Source organism: Hermetia illucens, chromosome 6 (genome assembly GCF_905115235.1).
Source record: "Hermetia illucens chromosome 6, iHerIll2.2.curated.20191125, whole genome shotgun sequence".
Taxonomy (NCBI): domain Eukaryota; kingdom Metazoa; phylum Arthropoda; class Insecta; order Diptera; family Stratiomyidae; genus Hermetia; species Hermetia illucens.
This window is the reverse complement of record NC_051854.1, coordinates 66407254-66425752: the sequence shown is the minus strand read 5'-3', so window position 1 is coordinate 66425752 and position 18499 is coordinate 66407254. Positions and strand designations below refer to the sequence as shown.

Here is an 18499-nt window from a genome sequence, read left to right as displayed (position 1 = left end):
ACGCTTCGTGGCTCTGTAAACACTCATTGGTTTCAAACTAGTCCTTGGAAAAATTTTAGCCATCTTGGGGTGTCCTCGTAATTGCCTCTCAACTGTTTTCAGTGCAAATAATATCATGGCCGCCATCGTGAGTTTAGAAATATCCAGGTTATCTCAAAACAAAAGAATCAATAGCGACATTGAGAATATTCCTTCATGACTTTTTTCAAGCATTTCATCAATGTTCCGATATTAATGGCCGTGCCTTGTCAGCTGGGGCTTATGAATACACTCAAAGTCTGCTTTGCTTGTTGTAAGAGGCGACTTAAAGGGATAGAAATTTCTGGGCTAGCAGCCTGCAGATTTTGAAATTTTACTGCGACCAAAGCATGAACAACGCCTCGGATAAAGACTGACCCCACAGCTACGACCCCTTTGGTTATCGAAAACGGGCAATGGTTACTTTTTGAAAGGTGCCCACGCTCCTCGACAACGATAGCAAGGGCCCTCAGAATGCTGGCTTTCTCCAACTCGAACAAGAATTGGAGCGTTATAAGCTGACATTCTAGGCTTAAGCGATGTAAGATGTTGGGTCTCTGGAGGACTCTCTCCCTCTTGTCACACTTATGGCAATGGGCTTTTGTACTCTGGAAAGCCAAGTGGTGGCCGACACGAATTGAGTAACGGATTGTCTCTGACGGCTACCAAAAGGGCGCTCTCTTGACCTGCGAACCGGTTTCTGACAGACTTCTGGCTGCAACATTTCGGTTTAGATTAAGGACCATCACGATTGAACAATGCTATATACCAACAGAAACTTCCGGTATAGTGGAGAAGGATGCTTCCACCGCATAGTCATTTGTGGCACATTTTTCGAGCACAGAGTCGGCCATAAGGTCAGTTAGGTTTCAACTGACCGATACTGTATAAGCAACCAGATCGACCACTTCGCAATCGGCAGTAGATTTGGAAGAGAAGAGAGGCAGTGATATCGGCCGGAAAAGGGACCACCATCTGAATTGTGACTTTGCTAATGCGCTAGTTAAGGAAGCTGAAGATGCTACAGAACGCAATGATTTCACAAGTGTATACCACATCACGAAATAATTTGCATGCCGTCGCAAATCTTTCGACGGCCCTGTGAAGCACGTTCCTTCTCATCCACCATGACGAACAGCTGAAGAAGTGGGAATAACATTTCGCCTCTTAACCGTATCATATTCGGCGAAGTTCCTCCTCTTGTGGATGAAACATTTCACCTAACATGCGGATACGGACTGTTCCTCCAAGCTGAAGTGGAATCATCTCAGCCTTTAATGCTCTCAAAAAGAGTAAAGCCCCTGGTGCTGATAGTCTCCCCCTTCCAAAGATAATAACTAAAATAATCCTGGAACGCATCAAAACACATCCCGAAAGTTTGATCAATAGATAGCAGGGCAATTTCCGCTTCGGATTCTCCTGTATTGACCAGATCGACACCCTATGGATAATTTTGGAACAATCTTAGATCTTCACTTGACCTGCTCTTCATCAATTTCGCAGCGGCATGAACAAGGAGTATATGAGGCGTTCTCTACGCAGGTTAGGCGTTCCGGAGAAACTAATAGCTATTATCAGAGCAGCATATGCATATGCGCAAAATGTCACGTGCTGCACCGTGGTAAAATCTCAGAGCAATTTGAGTCGAAAGCGCAGTCCGCCAGGGTTGCATCTTACCGCCGATATGATTTCTTTTTATTATCGGTGATGTTCTTCATGATGCTCTTCAGGAGGACGTTTAGGAGTTCAGTGGGCGATGAAATTTTTTCTCTAACACCTCGACCACGCTAATGAGATCTGTTTGCTCTCTCGTCGCCTTATGAGGATGTCGGCTCTGAATTTGGAACAATAATTAGAGTTGGACTGAAGATAAACACCAACGAAACCAAGGTGCTCAGTCTAATGGATCATCGCACTTTCCCTATCTATATTGATGAGTAGAGCATCGATGTCGTCAATCAACTTGTGTATCTAGAAATCATGATGGTTTCTGCCCACGGCGGCTACGAACGAGATGTTGCCTGACGCATTAGATCCGCTTTTGTTGCCTTGTCTAAAATCTGAAAATGCAGTTATCTCAACACCAAGATCAAGTCGCGACTGTTCTGTGCTAGTGTTCTAGTGTTGGTATATGGTAGTAGCACATGGCGAGTGACCTGCACTGTCACTCGAAGGCTCCAAGCCTTCGTCAACACCTGTCTGCGTCGTATCATCGGAGTACGCTGAAACGAAGAACTTGGTCGGCCCATAGGCCTGGCACCTGTACGCGATGTGATTGAGAGGCGGAAATGGCAGTGGATAGGTCAGACATTAAGGAGAGGCTACGCCACGCAAGGAAATCTACTCTTCAAGTCCCATGAGGGGGTCGCCTCAAAGGCACTTGTTGTTATTATCTTGCCATTTCAAGTGTTTGATACCGTTGAAAATTCCTCCTATCTAGGGTCGAAAATCACAACCGACAACAGCTACGATGATGAAATCCGCGCACGATAGTTGGCAGCCAATAGCTCGAAACGTCTCACCATAGGGTCAAAGCTCTTACTGTACAAGACAATGATCTTGCCAGTCCTCATGTATTCCTCGGAAATTTAGGTTCTTAGCAAGAAAAATTGCGAAATCTTGGCCGCGTTCGATAGAAGAATCCTCCGAAGAATTTTTTGCCCTCCACATGAGGATGGACGATTCCGTAACCTACATAACGACGAAATCTATAAGCGATACCATGACCGTCAAGTTGTGGATCAAATCCAACTCAATAGGTTACGGTGGGCGGGTCACTTAATCTGTTTGGATGACGATCATCCAGCCTGGAAAGTCTATAAGGGCAATATCTATGGTAGAAAAAGAAGACGAGGCAGACCCTGCCTAAGATGGAGCGATGGCGTAGGTCAGGACGCTAGACAGCTTTTAGGAATATCGAATTGGTCGACCTCGGCGCAAACCGGGATGTCTGGAGTTCCTTATTAAAGCAGGCCTAGACCGGATACCGGTTGTTGCGCCCATTGATGACGATAATTTCAAGTGTTTGTTCCCTGGACGCGACTAGTATATTACGCTGATCTAGTCGAATTCCTAAGAAGCTGCCTTAACAGCGATTAAACCTTATTCCAAAGGTTTACATAGTACATGATTTCCCTGAGATGTTTACGGAATTCTACTGACAACAACTGGGCGAACGATTATGCTTTAGCAAAAAATGATTTCGACAAAATGGTGTCCTATCCTGTAGTGATCGTTATCTCTTTCATTAACGGTGGTTTTGGTTTGAGATAATCTGATCATTCGAGGTTGCATGAAGGATTTTATTTTGGCTATCTTATCAGTTTTTTAGAGTTCATGTCCTTTTTAGGAACATACGCATTTATCATGGAGAAGTTTGCAGCAAAAAGGAATTTCTTCGAAACTAATTATGCATGAATGATATCCTTGTTGACCTATCCTCCATTGTTTCCTCAGGTTTTATTAATATCTGTCATTGGAACCAAGGTAAATGCCGGGCGTCTATTTGGTGGGGCTTAACTATAAATCGTTATTTGGTAAAGAGAGCAACGTGGTTTCGATTACCTCCACCCATTATCTAACGACGATAATTACTAAATGGTGAAATTGGGGGTCTAAGGGAGGCCTTGTATATGTTTGTATTCCAGAGTTCATTCTTCGTTTTCCCATGTTCAAATCGTTAGAGAGACGGACATAATTGCCATTGGTCAACTGAAATAAGTCTATATACCGGGAAAGTGATACGCAATCGAATACCATAGAAAAATAATTGAAAATAACCGTTATTGAACCATTTACACTTTTATCATAATTTCCCGACAACATCTAATTGTCGCGCAAACTTGCTATTTTTAAAGACTCTCAGGTGTAAATGATCCCATTGTCCGACAACAATCATCATCTCTTTGGTTGTTTATTAGCACACTTACCAGATCTGACACTATCTTATCATTTCAAGGGCGCATTCTCGATAAATTAAGTCGATTTTCTAGTGGCAGTTAGTGTGCGGTTATGTGGACATCTATTGTATCTAATCTTTGAAGTTTATGTACTGTTTGAATAGATGCTATATAATTTTGCACTCGACCAACCGTTGCAATAGTTAATCATTATTGAGTAATTTACGATCGACTTTAAAATCGACTTGAAACACATGATTGGAAAGATCATATGATCTGATATTGGTAGGAGATATTGACACTCGGGGTTGAAGCTATAAGATTTCCGAGCATCTTCTAATGCGCGTATATAACTTATTGAATCTAGATTTATCCATTTTCGGTTGTCATTGACCCTGCGGGTGTTATCGATGGACGTTTTGAATGATCCTTTTTCCATTTAGAGCACAGATAAGACCTGCCCGATTTTCCGGGCAATCTGGCATGATCATCAATCTCCCCACTCCCACTTTTTCATTCATTTCACTTCGCCAACCGGCAGAATGAAAATATTTTTATCGACCGCTAGCAAGTCATTCATCAACTTAATTAAATTTTTCAATCAGATAGACTCGATATTTCAATAGCAGTTTCTGCTTGGCCTCAATTTATGTTTCTATGACATAAATGAAAGGTAAATAATCATCTTTCATTTCTATTCAGAATTTGAAAATATTTCCTTGAAATTTTCCCCAAATTTAAAGCAGCTACGTAATTTGTTTTTTTCTGATGAGGTTGTTGTGCTTATTTTTTTAAAAAGGTAAATAAACAAAGGAGATGAATATGATGAAGAGCTGATGAAAACGCAATGAGTGATCATGACAACTTGCAAAGCTTTCAGTTAAGAACGTGATGCGCAGTTCCATGTCTCGGAAATAAGAACGTATTTAAATCCAGATTTGATTAATAAAATACGAGTGATAAGATTTATACTTATTTGTAAAAATTGTTCTTACTTCGATCTGATTGAAGCTGAAAGCTTAGCTGAAAGCGGCATTTTCGATCCCCCTGGCTGGAAGGGTCTATTCCACCACAAGTCATCTTCTATCGGCCACCCCACATTCCTTGTGTATCCAGCTATCTACTCAGGACCAATGACTCCATCGCACATCTAGTGTTCCTTACCAGCAGCAATAGCGCAATAAAAATATCAGGCGGAATGAGAGATGAACAAATATTTACAATGTCAAATTATTTGTTATTAGTGAATTTGAAGGTATAATAAACTGGAATGGTTAGGTTAAGAAAGACGGCGAGTTGCAATTCCGAGCAGTCTGGACTTCTGTGTTAGACTCAATATACTGTGCCTTGAAATAATTGTTCAAACGGCCTTTTGATTGCGTCGCTCGCAGGCTTTGCTTTCCCAAAGGAGGAGACTGTCCGAATTGTTTTTCGAAGAGGAACCTATCGAGGTATCTTCGCCTGAGGTAGCAAATCACGGAATGTCTAGGAAATCTTGCGAGCACAGCGCTTTACGTACAGTTTTATCCTCATTGAAAACTACTTTAACTGATTACTTCGTTCCTGATTCATAAAGCGTGTCCCCAACAACGCTGATAAGAACATCTCCTTCTAATCTTTAGAGCAATTCACTTATTTAGTTTGCTGTGATAGTGGCTTAAATGGAAAACATTTTATAACCTGCCTACCTATCCAGAGCGAGGCCATATATGATTCACTTGCAATTGGTTTGTCAAGCTTAGGAAATGTAACCTAATACTTTCCTGTTTTATTACTTATCTGACTTTTTTTGAAGTAGGATAGGTGAATGCGTTTGCGCACAGAGTGTTGCGCTGTCGGACTACAAACTAAACACTTCCCTGTCATCAGAGAACTAGCCTGGAACCGTTTGACACATTACTTAGGGCTAGCCCTCTCGCGCTCCCGGCTTTGGGAATTCTTTTCTCCAACAGGAGGGGAGGGAATGAAGAGAATTGTTAGTTCAGGGAACCCCTTGCCATCCAGTCCCTCCGTTGGTCGAGTTCCATTTTCTTAGCAATAAGAATAGCACGAACATAATGCGAAACACGCACTGCCAGCGCTCTTCAGCATCTCTCTGATAATGTCGTCGGGAGAGAGTTCCCCGTCTCTGCACTTGAGTAAGGCGCTTGCGATGCACCTCCCTGTCAAGGGCATAACCCCGTATCTCCGCGCCAGAAAGTAGAACCGACTGCGTTGCTCCCGTAAGGAGACGTCTCCAGCAGATATAGAGCCCCCAATACTCGCCATTAACCGACTCAACACCGAGACTTCAACTACAGTCCTGTCCGCTGCACCTTTGATATTTTCGAAGAGGCTCGTCTTCAAGTCGAGCATTGAAACAAGGTATTTAACTGTTGGTTTTGACTCTATAGTCAACTCGCTGATCGATATGGGACGCAGGGTTGGGATTTCCTTTCTAGCCAAGATAACTACTTCGACTTTTTTCAGCGCATGAGCAGTCATTCATTCGCTTACCCGTCGCATTAATATGCCAAGTCTTCTTTGCGCCAACAAGCACCACTACGTCGTCTGCATAACCGCCCAGGCGCGACTACTTCAAGCAAGCGTTGAACGTCCCAAGCAGCTAGTCTGGGTGTTGGTGGAACACCAGTTTGTAAATTTCCGCCGGGATGTCATCAGGACCTCTTGCTTTCATGTTTTTCATAGTGAGAACCGCTTCTTCGAGTTCTCTTATTGTGAAAAGGGTCCTTATTTACTTCGTTGACCAGGTCCAGGTCCATGTTTTTCTTAGTGAGAACCGCTTCTTCGAGCTCTCTTATTGTGAAAAGGGTCCTTATTTACCTCGTTGACCAGGTCCAGGTTGTCCGGACCGCGAGCTTTGCTTTTATTTATCGCGCCACGGAGTTTTCTTTTTGCTGATCTCGGTTCGACGAACTTCCCGATGATCAGCCTTGCGACATTCCACTCGCAGAAGGAGCGACGGGTCCACCGATGGTGCCAAAGATTCCGACGCAAAAGTCATGTCAAGAATGCTTCCTTCTTACCCTGGGCGCCGAAACGTTGACTTGGATCCAGTGTGTAAAACTACGAGCCCGGTTCCCGCCGCCATTTTCAGAATCCATTTTCCTCTGGAGTCTGGCTGAGGCATGCCCCATTCAAGGGCCCTAACATTAAAATCACTCCCTACCAAAATTCGCCCCTCCGTGCTCGAAACGGCGTCCTCTAGAGAATCAAGCCAACGCTGAAAGTCCGGCATCGTCTCATTCAGTGTCAGGTAAACGTTAAAACACGTTATCCTTAAACACCAAATCCAGACAAACCCATTCCCTTGGACTTCGGCAGGAACATGAAGTCGAACGTCGTCCCGAAGCCAGATAGCAGCGGTGTCCGATAAGTCGAGATCAGCATTTACCTCCTCAGCGAACCGCGCTAGCAAGTAGTGACCGGTGCATGTTAATTTGTAGAAAGCAGATCATGCCATTCGCATCCTAGCCTTTTCCAGTGCCGCCCTAAAGATTGGACATCGCCCGAGCTCGCAGTGTGTGAGACGCTCTCACCAGACGCGCCACGATCCCTGCAGAGAACGCAACTTTCGTTTTCATTGCAAGTCTTAGCTTGGTAACCTACCTCGCCGCATCTCCGGTATGTTGCCCTCCTGTCCGGTCCCTTGTAAATTGCTGACGTGTGTGGGCTAGAAACAATAGCCTTGTCCCCCAATAATCCCTTGACCGCTTCGCGGAACATACTCTTTCTAGTCGTTTTCGGGCCCAGTCCGACGAGGATTCCCCCACCCCTTGTTTTCCGTGTGGAAGACACCTCTGCTCCGTTGTCTTCGGTTTTCATCCTGTAGCGGGTTTCACTAAGGACTTCCGCAAATGTCTCGCCTTCCGTCCGCTTAATGAGCAAAGCCAACGATCTAGTCCTTTTTCGCTTCCTCGGCTCTGCTACTGGCTTTTGATTTGTAGCCTCCTTGCCTTTGGACAGACTGATCTCTGGCGGCGAAGCCAGTTGTTTTCTTTCATCCTTCTTCGCCTTCTTTTTTGTGACCTGGAAACTACTTTGATAAAGTCGCCCTGAGGCACGTCATCCTCTTTCCGCTTTTTTCCCAGTTCGCTTTGCAGTGGGCTTTTGCGAGTCGTTTGGCGCAAGCAGTGTTCTCAGCGGGGAGTGCGGCTGCTTCTGCTTTCCAATGGTCTTCCGCTGCTCTCCACGTTCCCCTTAGATGGAGATGCGATCGAATAGTTCCTCCAGTTCCCTCAGCCCGTTTTGTGACGCCTTTGCTGACATTCCGCTGGAGGAAGGTTGCCGAGCGTATACGCTTCACCACTGCCGCGCATTTCCTGATAAGCCTTTCCTCTTCGGCTCTAGCTAAGACGGTCGGCTGCCCTTGCACTCGGTTCGTGTCCGAATCCCTCTGCTCGGGACTAGCGATTTTGACTGGGCTTTTTGCCGGAAAAGGGGCACACCGTCAGTCACACCACTTGGTAAACATTCCTTTTTATTTGGGTATCACCGTGATGCCGAAATAAAGAGGAGTGCACATCGCATATTTCAGCCCTCGCTGCCTCTTTCGCTGATCACTGCGGTGAACAACGTATTTTTTGCTGCGCCCAAAGGCACTCAGCTCTTCCTCCTTCCTCCTTTTCTGTTGACTTCATTCAAAAGTTAGCCTCCAAGTCAGCTAATAGTCGTAATTTCATATAATTTCGATAAATACTGTTAGTACGTCATTGAGCTTCTGCGAAATTCTGCAGACATTTGTATAACAAAAACTGTGAAGGTTTCACGAGTTCTAAGCAAGCTTTGTCATTCACAGCAACACTTTAGGACACCTGCTGCGTGGATAATAAAAACCCCTCGTCCACTGGGTTATCTAAACAGCAGAGTATAAAGTGTAGTTGGTATTTCACGTCTCGGTTGCGGTTCATCAAGTAAGGGCCGCCTCGCTACATCTCCTCATTTTTTTCATGTAACTTCTCACATGGCTCTACGCAGATGAAATTTTTCTATTCTCTCTCATAAAAGTTAACATCAAGCAATTCGTCCAAATAAGAAATTATCGCCGCATATAGCATGACTAAATATGGAGGAGACAGTTTCCAAACACCAGCTCAAATGAAATCTGCATGATCCCTATCGATGATAGCAGCTTACTTAAAACTGAGCGATTTAAGTACCTCGACCGAGTACTCTCAGCGAATAAGCTGCGCAACCTAAGCGAGGACAGATTAAACCCGGAATATTATTATTATATTAGTGTTATCGGCTAACACACTTGCTGCTTCATTTAGGGTACTACACCGCAACCGTTTAAATCTCAGACGTGCCTATTCAGTATAGGAGCGCACACCTCATGATTCAGCTTATCATCCTATCTATCTCCCTCCTTTTCGTGTTAACAATGCTTTGACTTTACTGCACTAGTCTGCCCCACGTGTCCTCGCCCTGTAGCATTGCCTTAATTATGGTATCTGGAGACACTTGACACCCTGCCGCCGACTGGAGGTGGCAACGGCGCTCCCTGAAAAAATCATCACAGTAAATGCAGTCGGGCAACCGTGATTTCTCGATTGTATGCAGATAACCGCACTCATCAGCGAACGACGCCATCAGCCAACAAATAGCCAACATTCAATCTGCAGCCTTGTCTGTGGTGTTCCGAATCTGCTCGAAAAAGCTCATCTTCATGTCTTTCATTATGCTAAGAGGAATTTCACCGGCGGCTTTGAATAGAGACGACTGTGAGAACGTTCTCCTTGGTCAGGACTTACGTTTTATCCAGAGTTAGGTAGAATCCATGCTGACTCGCCGTATCATCATTCCCAGTGCGCACTTAGTTTGAGCGGCCACCAGGACCGCAACATTATCCGCGAATCCGACCAGATGCGATTCATCATTCATCTTATAGCAGACCAGAGTCCAAAGTTCCAGTATGATCTTCATACTACGCTGCCCTTCTCGATTCCCAGTCTCATCGTTTGGATCACTTCCTCAATCGCATCAATTGCGAATCGCCTCGTTCGTTGACAGCGTCTCCTTTTGGTGCCGGTGCATGGTTAGCTGCAATAATAAGACTCGTTGTTGAGTTCACTAACGATTCAGCTGCAGTTCTTTTATCCGCGACCGGCTCTTCTGGCTCACTTATCTTTCTTGAGGGCGCTTCGGCGAATTTGCCACCTGATACGAATTTGTCGGGTCCCAGAATATTACTGGCCATGAAATCTTCTAGTTTCAGAAAGCACTCAAAAGTTCATCGTATCTCTCACCCAGATTGCAGCAGGGCCAGATATACTACGATGCTTTTATCGGTCTTGCTCGCTGATGAGGTACAAGTCAGCTTTTTTTCTTGTTCCATCTGTCCCATCTGGCCTAATTCTTATGTCAAAAAAGCTATCAATTAAGTAGAGCTGACCTAACAACTACACAAAAAACCATATTCGCCAGTGGTGAACCCAATTCAGAGAAGCCGACTTCCTCTATAAGACTAAAGGCTAGGATGAGCACACGGGCACATAAAATACTCAAGATTGGCCAAATCTAGATTTTGGTCTAGAGCATAAAATCGAGAGGGTGATATCCAATCAAATAGCTCATCATACCGGCTTTATTGTTAGAATAGCTCAGTCAGCCGTTATAAAATTTTGCGCGTCCTATATCTTGACAGTTGGTAGAATATGAACCGGGTCCCACCGTGTTACCATAGTAGAAAAAAAAAACAATTTGCAACTCCTCAAAATTTTCTACTTTTGCTTGCGGTTGCTTGCCTTTATGCTAGCCGATGATGCGAAAATATGGGGGCCCTTTGAATACTGAAAATTCCTTCACGTGTCTATTAACAAAACACCCTATGGTGAGACGTTTCGAGCGGAACAGTCTTTGTAAGCTGAAATAGGCTCTGTTGGCTGGCAACAACCGTGCGCGGATTTCAGCATCGTAGTTGTTATCGGTTGTGATTTTCGACCCTAGATAGGAGAAATTGTCAACAAAACTTCACGTGTCTTTAACTGATGCATGGGTCCGCACTGGAATCTGAAAAGCAAATACAGGACTTTGCACGAACCTAGAGTAAGATCAACACGCGAGTTAAATCTGAAAACTAAAGGTAGAAAAAATGACAGCTCGACAGAGGTGGTGGTGCCGTGAAATTTTCAATCCGAATGCCGCGATAAATAGGGAAGATCCACGGCCATAAGCATAAAGTCATTTCATTTGAGTGTATAGGATGGGAAAATCCTGCACGAGTCAGGCACAATCACTGCCAGCGGCAGTAACCTGCCTGAAAATGAGCGATTTAAATACCTCGGGTCAATGCTATCAGCCAGTGGAGAACTGCGTTATGAAATTGCTTCACGCATTAACGCAACCTGGATGAAGTGGCGTTCCACAACTCGTGGTCTCAAATCTGAAATTTATCCCAATGACGTGCGTCCTGTCGCTCTCTATGCTTCTGAGTGTTGGCCAACTATAAAAGGCAATGAACGGCGTCTTGCGGTAATGGAGATGAAGATATTGCGTTGGACTAGTGGCGTGACATGTTTTGACCACATCGGAAATGAGGATATCCGCAATCGATATGGAGTTGCACCGATCGTGGAAAAATTGCGAGAGAGGTGTCTTCGATGGTATGGTCACGTAATTCGTGCTAACGAGAATTCACTTGCGAAGATTGGTCTGAACATCGAAGTCGATGGTAAACGACCAAAAGGCCGGCCGAAACAACTGGATTTAAAATTAAAAGCCTTGTGATTGCATCCAAATCAGGCATTTGATAGAGCCAAATGGCGAAATCGATCAGGACGAGCCGACCCCGCTTGTGAACGGCACAAAGGCTGAAGAAAAAGAAGAAGAGAATGGGGAAAGCCTCGGCGTTTTATCATAGTGATCGACACCTTTCACAATATCCCAATTTTTCCGTTTGTGGATGTCTTGCATGCCACCGCAACTGAATTACATCACTACCTGAAGTCGGATGCTTCGTTTAGCATACCTGGGTAGATGCTACCTATGTCAGGTACTTTGCAATGCTGTTTTTTCTCTTTGTCTCCGGCTGTAGAGGGCCTTGAGGTCTTGAAGTCTCTTTTTCACGTTTCGATACCTCGTTCGTATATTCACGTTGGGAGCTCTGCATTTCATAAGTCGTCTGCAATTCTCGTAAAGAAAAAGAAACTCCTTTACCAATTTGACACTGGTAATATGATAAGCCTCTCTAAAATTGTGCGACTCAGAGTTTCCAATTGTGCTTCTATCGGCGAAGGAGTTCTTCGTCAGCTAGGGAATTGTGTGCTGATACTGCCAAATCTATTGCACTTCGTTTAATGCGTTTTTGTTCCTTTTTATATTGCGTTCTGTGCATCGGTAATAGTCATTCAGTTAAATGGGAACTTGCTAGTCTAGTTTCATGATAATTGGTTATTTAAGGCAAATTGACACCAGCGCCTCACTTTTCTAAAGGATAAGTATTCAATGCCAGATTAGTTCTAACACCATCTATCGTTTTCCTTATCAAATTTCGAGAACCAAAATAGTTGTATTCTATCCATATTTAATGCTGTGCAAATGATAAGCCGAACATAAACATCCATGGCCAAGTGGGATTCGGAGCCAGAATAACGAGTTCGAGAAGCTGACGCTAAACAAGCTCGGCCATCGCACCGTCATATCAGTAGTGCAGGAAAATTATAATTGATGCTATCTTTTATAGGTTCACGTTGGCACATACACATACAAGGAAGCAAAATAAAAAAACTATATTAATTTCGAAATAATATATTTAACCTTTCTGAAAACAAAGGGCTCTCCGAAGAACAGCTAATTCAGATCTTGTCTTTGCACAGTTTCTCGATTACAATTCCTACTCTGAGAAACGCTATTTTCGTAAGGTTCCCAACAGGCACCTGCTCATAAAAACCCGCTTCGAGCATCCCGAAGATATTGGGCCTATAAAAGTAGCGTAAGGGCAAAATCCTAGCGAGTTCCACGAAATTTGCCTGAACATGATACTGTTTAGTCTCGATTCGACCAGTGATGTTGAAATTGCTTATGTGCCTTATTGCATTTATTATGGTGCCGATACGAGGATTGCGAGAAAGGCGGACGAAATCTCGAGCATTAAGAGTTTCGTCCAGGAGAGTTGTCATCACTTCAGAGGGGCTCCATTTCGAAATATCAATTCTCCAGGCTTGATTACGGACGGTTGTGAACAATTCGAAGTCAGCTTGTATCATTGAAGCGTTGTAAGATGTAACATTTAGTACTGCGGAATGGGGGTCGTATCCATATCCGAAATTGGCTAAATTTATGCGGAAGCATCTCTGCAATGAATATTTTATGAGTTTCAAGAAAGGAAGGATGGTGGGGATGGTGTGGTGTCCAAAATGAAATTTCAGTGGATTGAGCAATAATAAAATTTAATGGTGAGATATGTATGCATGAACTCCTTTGTCTCTTTAGCTTATGTGAATTGTGTAAAAACAATCAAAATAGATGAAAGATTATCTCGAACCTGTTCAGAAAACTCCACTAAAATCACCAGCAAAATAAAGATCCTGTACGACATTCGAAAGATTTAAGGTTAAATCAATTGAATCTCAATCGCTACTGATTGTTGATTTTCCAAATAATCATGATGATGCTAAAAACATTACTTTTAAAAATATTCTAAACACGATAGAAATATAATTACCTTTGATATGTCCCTTGCCCTAATGTTAACAATGAAAATTAGGATCGCAATGGTTCAGGTTTGTTCTAATAAGACATGATAGCATCAACTAAAATACAGTTGGTTTCGTTTGCTTCCGATTTCTAATCCAGATATGTACATAAGTGGACTTATTATCTATCTTTGTACTTACATTTCTTCCATTAGAGATTATCTGTGTTAGTGTTACAGCACTGTGGGCTAAATAACACCTTTCAATTCAGTTGGTGTTGTTGGTTTATAGTTAGTTATAGGGCTCCAGGTTTGCTATGGAATTGTAAACAAAATATTTGAATAGATGAATGGAATTTGCTCCGAAAGATAAGGACGGATTAGAATGCTCACTCCTGCTTAGCCAACATCATATTTCTAACCAGTTGCTGAAAGAATTTAACTCCTAAAAAACAGACAAAGTTGGTTTGGTTTCTTTGAAAAAATTCTTAGGGCGAACCTATCCATAGCTATGAAAATTACCTTTTTTGGGAGTCTTTTTTTTTAACTTTTTCAAGACTACTTAACCTCCAACTCAATAAGACTACTTCTTCAATCTTTGTTCTGTTTAGAAGTGGGGTCAGCTCGGCTTGATCGACTGCGCAATTTTGCTAAATAAATAAATAAATAAATAAATGTTCGACTTGGGAAGTGACTTCTCATTAGCGCGAATTATATGTCTGTATTTTCATTTCGGATGTGGTCGACGCGTGTTATCCTGTTGTTTCGCTTGGGATACACTAACGAATCCTGAGAGGCCGTACTATATGGCTACGCTTTATGTATTCGAAAAAAAAACCCTAACACCGACTCCGCAGACCATCTTTGATTCGTTGGTGAAGAATACTCTGTTACATAACCTTGCAACATGGCTGTTTGGTAGTCCGTTAGAATCTAACAGTGTTCTCTCAACGGCGGACTCACATAGTCTGACAATACTGTACGTTCCCGCGTATTTAATATGGAGGTGCAATTGGAGGAGACGCAAGAGTACATTGAGGGCATCTGTCAGGCAGAACTGCAGAGTTCCAATAGCACTTACACACGCGGTTCTCTAAATGACCTGAAATGAAATTTTAAATACTATTAAGCTTCGTTTTATTGCACCATTGCTGATTGCCTGCCACCACACCATAATATCGTACGTAAGGATTGGATAAACTACGACTATGCAGCTCCAGAGGACCACCTTCAGTCGAAGACCCCAGATCCTTTCAAAGGTCCTGCAGGTGTAGACGGCTATATAGGCATTCTTAATCCTAAATTCTATATTTAGTCTCCAATTTAAATTAGGATCCGGGATCACACTCAGATAATTTACTTTTTAGGCAGGAACCAATCTTAGTTCTTTTAGCCAAAGGATGTGGAATTCGTTGAAATTGTTACCTTCGAGGTGAATTGCATTAGCTCTGTTTTGTTTGAATTCATGCGTCTTGCAATTCGCAGACATACCATGATTTCACTCTTAACAAAGGAAAACATCCCTGGCACCAATATCAATAAGTTGTCGGTATACGTCACCATCTTTACTGGACATGAGTGCGTAAAATTTTGTTCATCACTATCAGTGCAGAAAGTGCAGCACACCCTTAATGCTCCCCTTCGTTCTGACATACTGGTGCTTTCTCCTAAATTAGTGTCACTTATAAAAACGTAAAGCGAGTTACTCCGGCCGTTAGTAATCTGCAGGTACATCTAAAGTCTGTGGTGTTAGGCATCATCCGTGGTAGCATACACTTCCACAGCGTAAAGTCGACTGTAAAATCGATTTTAGCAACCTACTTCGGTATAAGAGGGTCAGGAACCTCCGTCTAAATTGCAGAGGAGCCAGCATCGAGCCCTATCAGACGTTCTTTCGCGGCTGCGTACTTTTCAAGCTTTTCATTTGTATCGTATTAAAGCGCTCAAGTAACTCTAAATTTGTCTAGCCAAACAACTAAGAATACTCGCTTTAGCTCGAGGATGGCTTGAAGGTGCTTCCACGTAGATGCTCCTGAGAACCCCTACAGTTTCTGCACAGTAGCTACTTCCACTTACCTTTATTCTGAAATTTTCCCCAGAGAATCTAAGAAGAAGAAGGGGTTTATCATTAAGATTCCACATTCCGGATAAAACCGATATATGAGGGCGACCTTATTTTCGACATCGGTTGCAAAAGATTCAAATCTTAAAATACATCCTCTCTTGACTCTCGACTGCTAAAGAAGTTAATCATAATATTGCCTTTGGAACTTTATTCTTCTATTTCATACTAGGTAGGACAGAAATCAATGAAAACAGAAATCGTAATCTAAGGCGTAATACTAGAAAGTTTGGTACAGAACTTACTATTACTAACAAAATTACAGTAGGTGAAAGACGGTGGAGTCGTCGTAGGGCAGGATCAATTCCTAAATGCGTCTTTGATTGTATGTTCTAAACGGCGGGATTCTTTCCCCACGATGTGTATGGGGAGTATCCCTGCTTGCATATATGCCGTTGTTTGAGTTTCGTCGTTTCTTCCTGGTCAATATTGCTTCTGTTTTATATTCAGCAAGTGGATGGTGTTGATCAGATATGTTGGTTTATATGAGGACATCCAATGGTTCGTCTGACTTTGATATTAGGAGCGGCCTCTGTAGGTTCCATTATGCGAGGAATACTTCTTCACGGTGTGCAGGGGAAGTTTGGACAAAAATTCCTGGTATTGTCCTTATTGCCTCAGAACGACATTCGCAATTCTATTTCCTTATTTGCCACTACCGCGCTTTCACCGGGGTATATGTGGGCTGCATCACCCAGGAAAAGAAGTGGGGGCGTTTGTTTTTCAACGATGGTATCAACTTGTATGCGCCACTCCTTGGATGAGAGTCGGTTTTTTAAGGTTTTGTGTGAAACAAAACCTTATTAGAATCGATTCGATGTATGTCTGTCCGTCTGTTTGTCTGTCTGTCTGTCTGTCTGTCACAGCCGATTTATTCGGAAACGGCTGAACCGATTGTCACGAAAATTGGTAGGAGTATGTGATCTGCCGTTCCCTTTACATGCAGCAACTGACGCCATTTTGTGTTAAGTTTAAGGGGGGGCTCCCCATACATGTGAAAGGAGGGTGCAAAATTTTTTTTCATAAAATGTAGCCATGTGGGGTATCAAATGAAAGGTCCCAATTAGTACTTTTCGAAACTGGTTCAATATTTGATATTGGGTGAAACATAGGGGAGTGAGGGCTCAAAATATGACCCCCAAAAAGTGTAACAGGTCTCGTTCTCAGAACCTATCCAACCGAAAAATCTGAAAAAAATCTCAGTAACGCATCTCTACGAAATCTAGGCCTCAAAATATATCCGGTTCCGATATCTGCACAAATAAAGTTAATAATAGTATATTTCCACATTTTAGAAATTTACCCGGCACCCCCTTATGTTCATCCCAGAAATACAAAATTTGACATACGTATAATGAAGAACATAATGCACAATTTGGTCAAGTTTGAAGAAAATCCAACTATTATTAACAAAGTTATAGGGGGTAAAACTTTACAATTTTTTGTGAATTTCGTGCACTCTACAACCTGCATGACGTCATCATCAGAACGAAGTAAGTTCGTATGAATTGGGTGGGAAAGAATTATGTTGTTTAAGTTCTTTAATCATTTGTAACCTGCCCAGAACTGAACGATTTCAATATCTCGGGTCAATGCTATAAGCCAATGGAGAACTACGTTATGCTCCTCACATAGGGAAACACAAAACCTTTTATACCTGAAGCGTCAAGCTTCCGGTTTCCCGACTTGTTTACACATCGGCTTGTTGTATTATTGTACGTTGATTTTAAACAGAGGGGGTGCCCATATGTTTAAATTTGAGCTTTTCTTTTGATTTCCACTTTTTGATGTGTGACATTGATATTCGGCCTTAGTAATCTCCGTACCGAAGACGTACTTCTTCGAGGAGATGAAAATAAGGTTCAGTAGGGTCCTGCAAATATTACTTGTTGAAGACGTTTTAAGAATGTATGCTTTACAACTCACCTACACCTCCTTTGCTTTCATCACCGTTGCTTGTGTGTTCAATCCTTTTTTTGGATACTATAATAGATACACCCTACATTGGTTGCTAAAGAATATACGGTTTAGCTTCACTAACACAACTAGAACTGAAGACAATTATTTGGGATCCATTTTATTATGAAAACATCACGTTATGGGTCCTCAGAGGAGAATAAAAAACTACTCAACTTCTGAAACAATTTATTCAACTTTTCAAAAAACAAAAGGTCTAGCAAAGTACGATCAATTTATGTTTTGTTTTTGCACAGCTTTTCGATTACAACCCCTAATCTCAGGAACCCTATTTCTGTGAAGTTACCAATAGGCACCTGATCATAAAGACCGATTTTGATCAGTATAACTACGTTGGGCTTATAAAAGAGACGCAAGGGCACAACCCCGGCAACTTCAAAAAGATTGGCTCGAATATAGTACTGTTTAGGCGCAATTGGGCGAGTGGGGATCAGGTTACTTATGCGCGCCATTACATTTATTGCAGCACTAATGTAGGGATTCCGAGAACGACGTACGAACTCTCGAGCATTGAGAGTTTCATTCAAGAGGGTTGTTATTCCTTGAAAGGGGCTCCATCTAGAAATATCAATTTTCCAGGCTTCATTGCGGATGGTTGTGAAAAATTCAAAGTCAGCGTGCATCACTGAGACATTGTGGTATGTAACATTGATCATTCCTAAGTGGGGGTTGTATCCATATCCGAAATTGGCTAAATTCACACGATAGCATCTCTGTAATGAGTATTTTGTAAACTTTGAGTAAATGAAGTTGGTGGGGATGATATGGTGTCCAAAATGAAATAGAAGTGCTTTGGCTAATGATAATATTATGACGAGATATCTATGCATGAATTTCATTATATCATAC

General features: G+C 42.6%; 1 protein-coding gene and 1 long non-coding RNA gene across 4 annotated transcripts in view; one reads left to right on the top strand and one right to left on the bottom strand.

Annotated features, from left to right (window-relative positions):
• Window positions 1-18499, top strand: part of LOC119660607 — a 586737-nt gene that overhangs the window by 218724 nt on the left and 349514 nt on the right. The gene's annotated exons all lie outside the window — the stretch shown is intronic.
• LOC119660610 lies at window positions 12813-13656 on the bottom strand. The gene is made up of 3 exons (XR_005250457.1): window positions 13582-13656; window positions 13402-13530; window positions 12813-13210 (listed from the first exon to the last, which is right to left on the bottom strand). It is a non-coding gene; the product is annotated as an uncharacterized LOC119660610 (long non-coding RNA).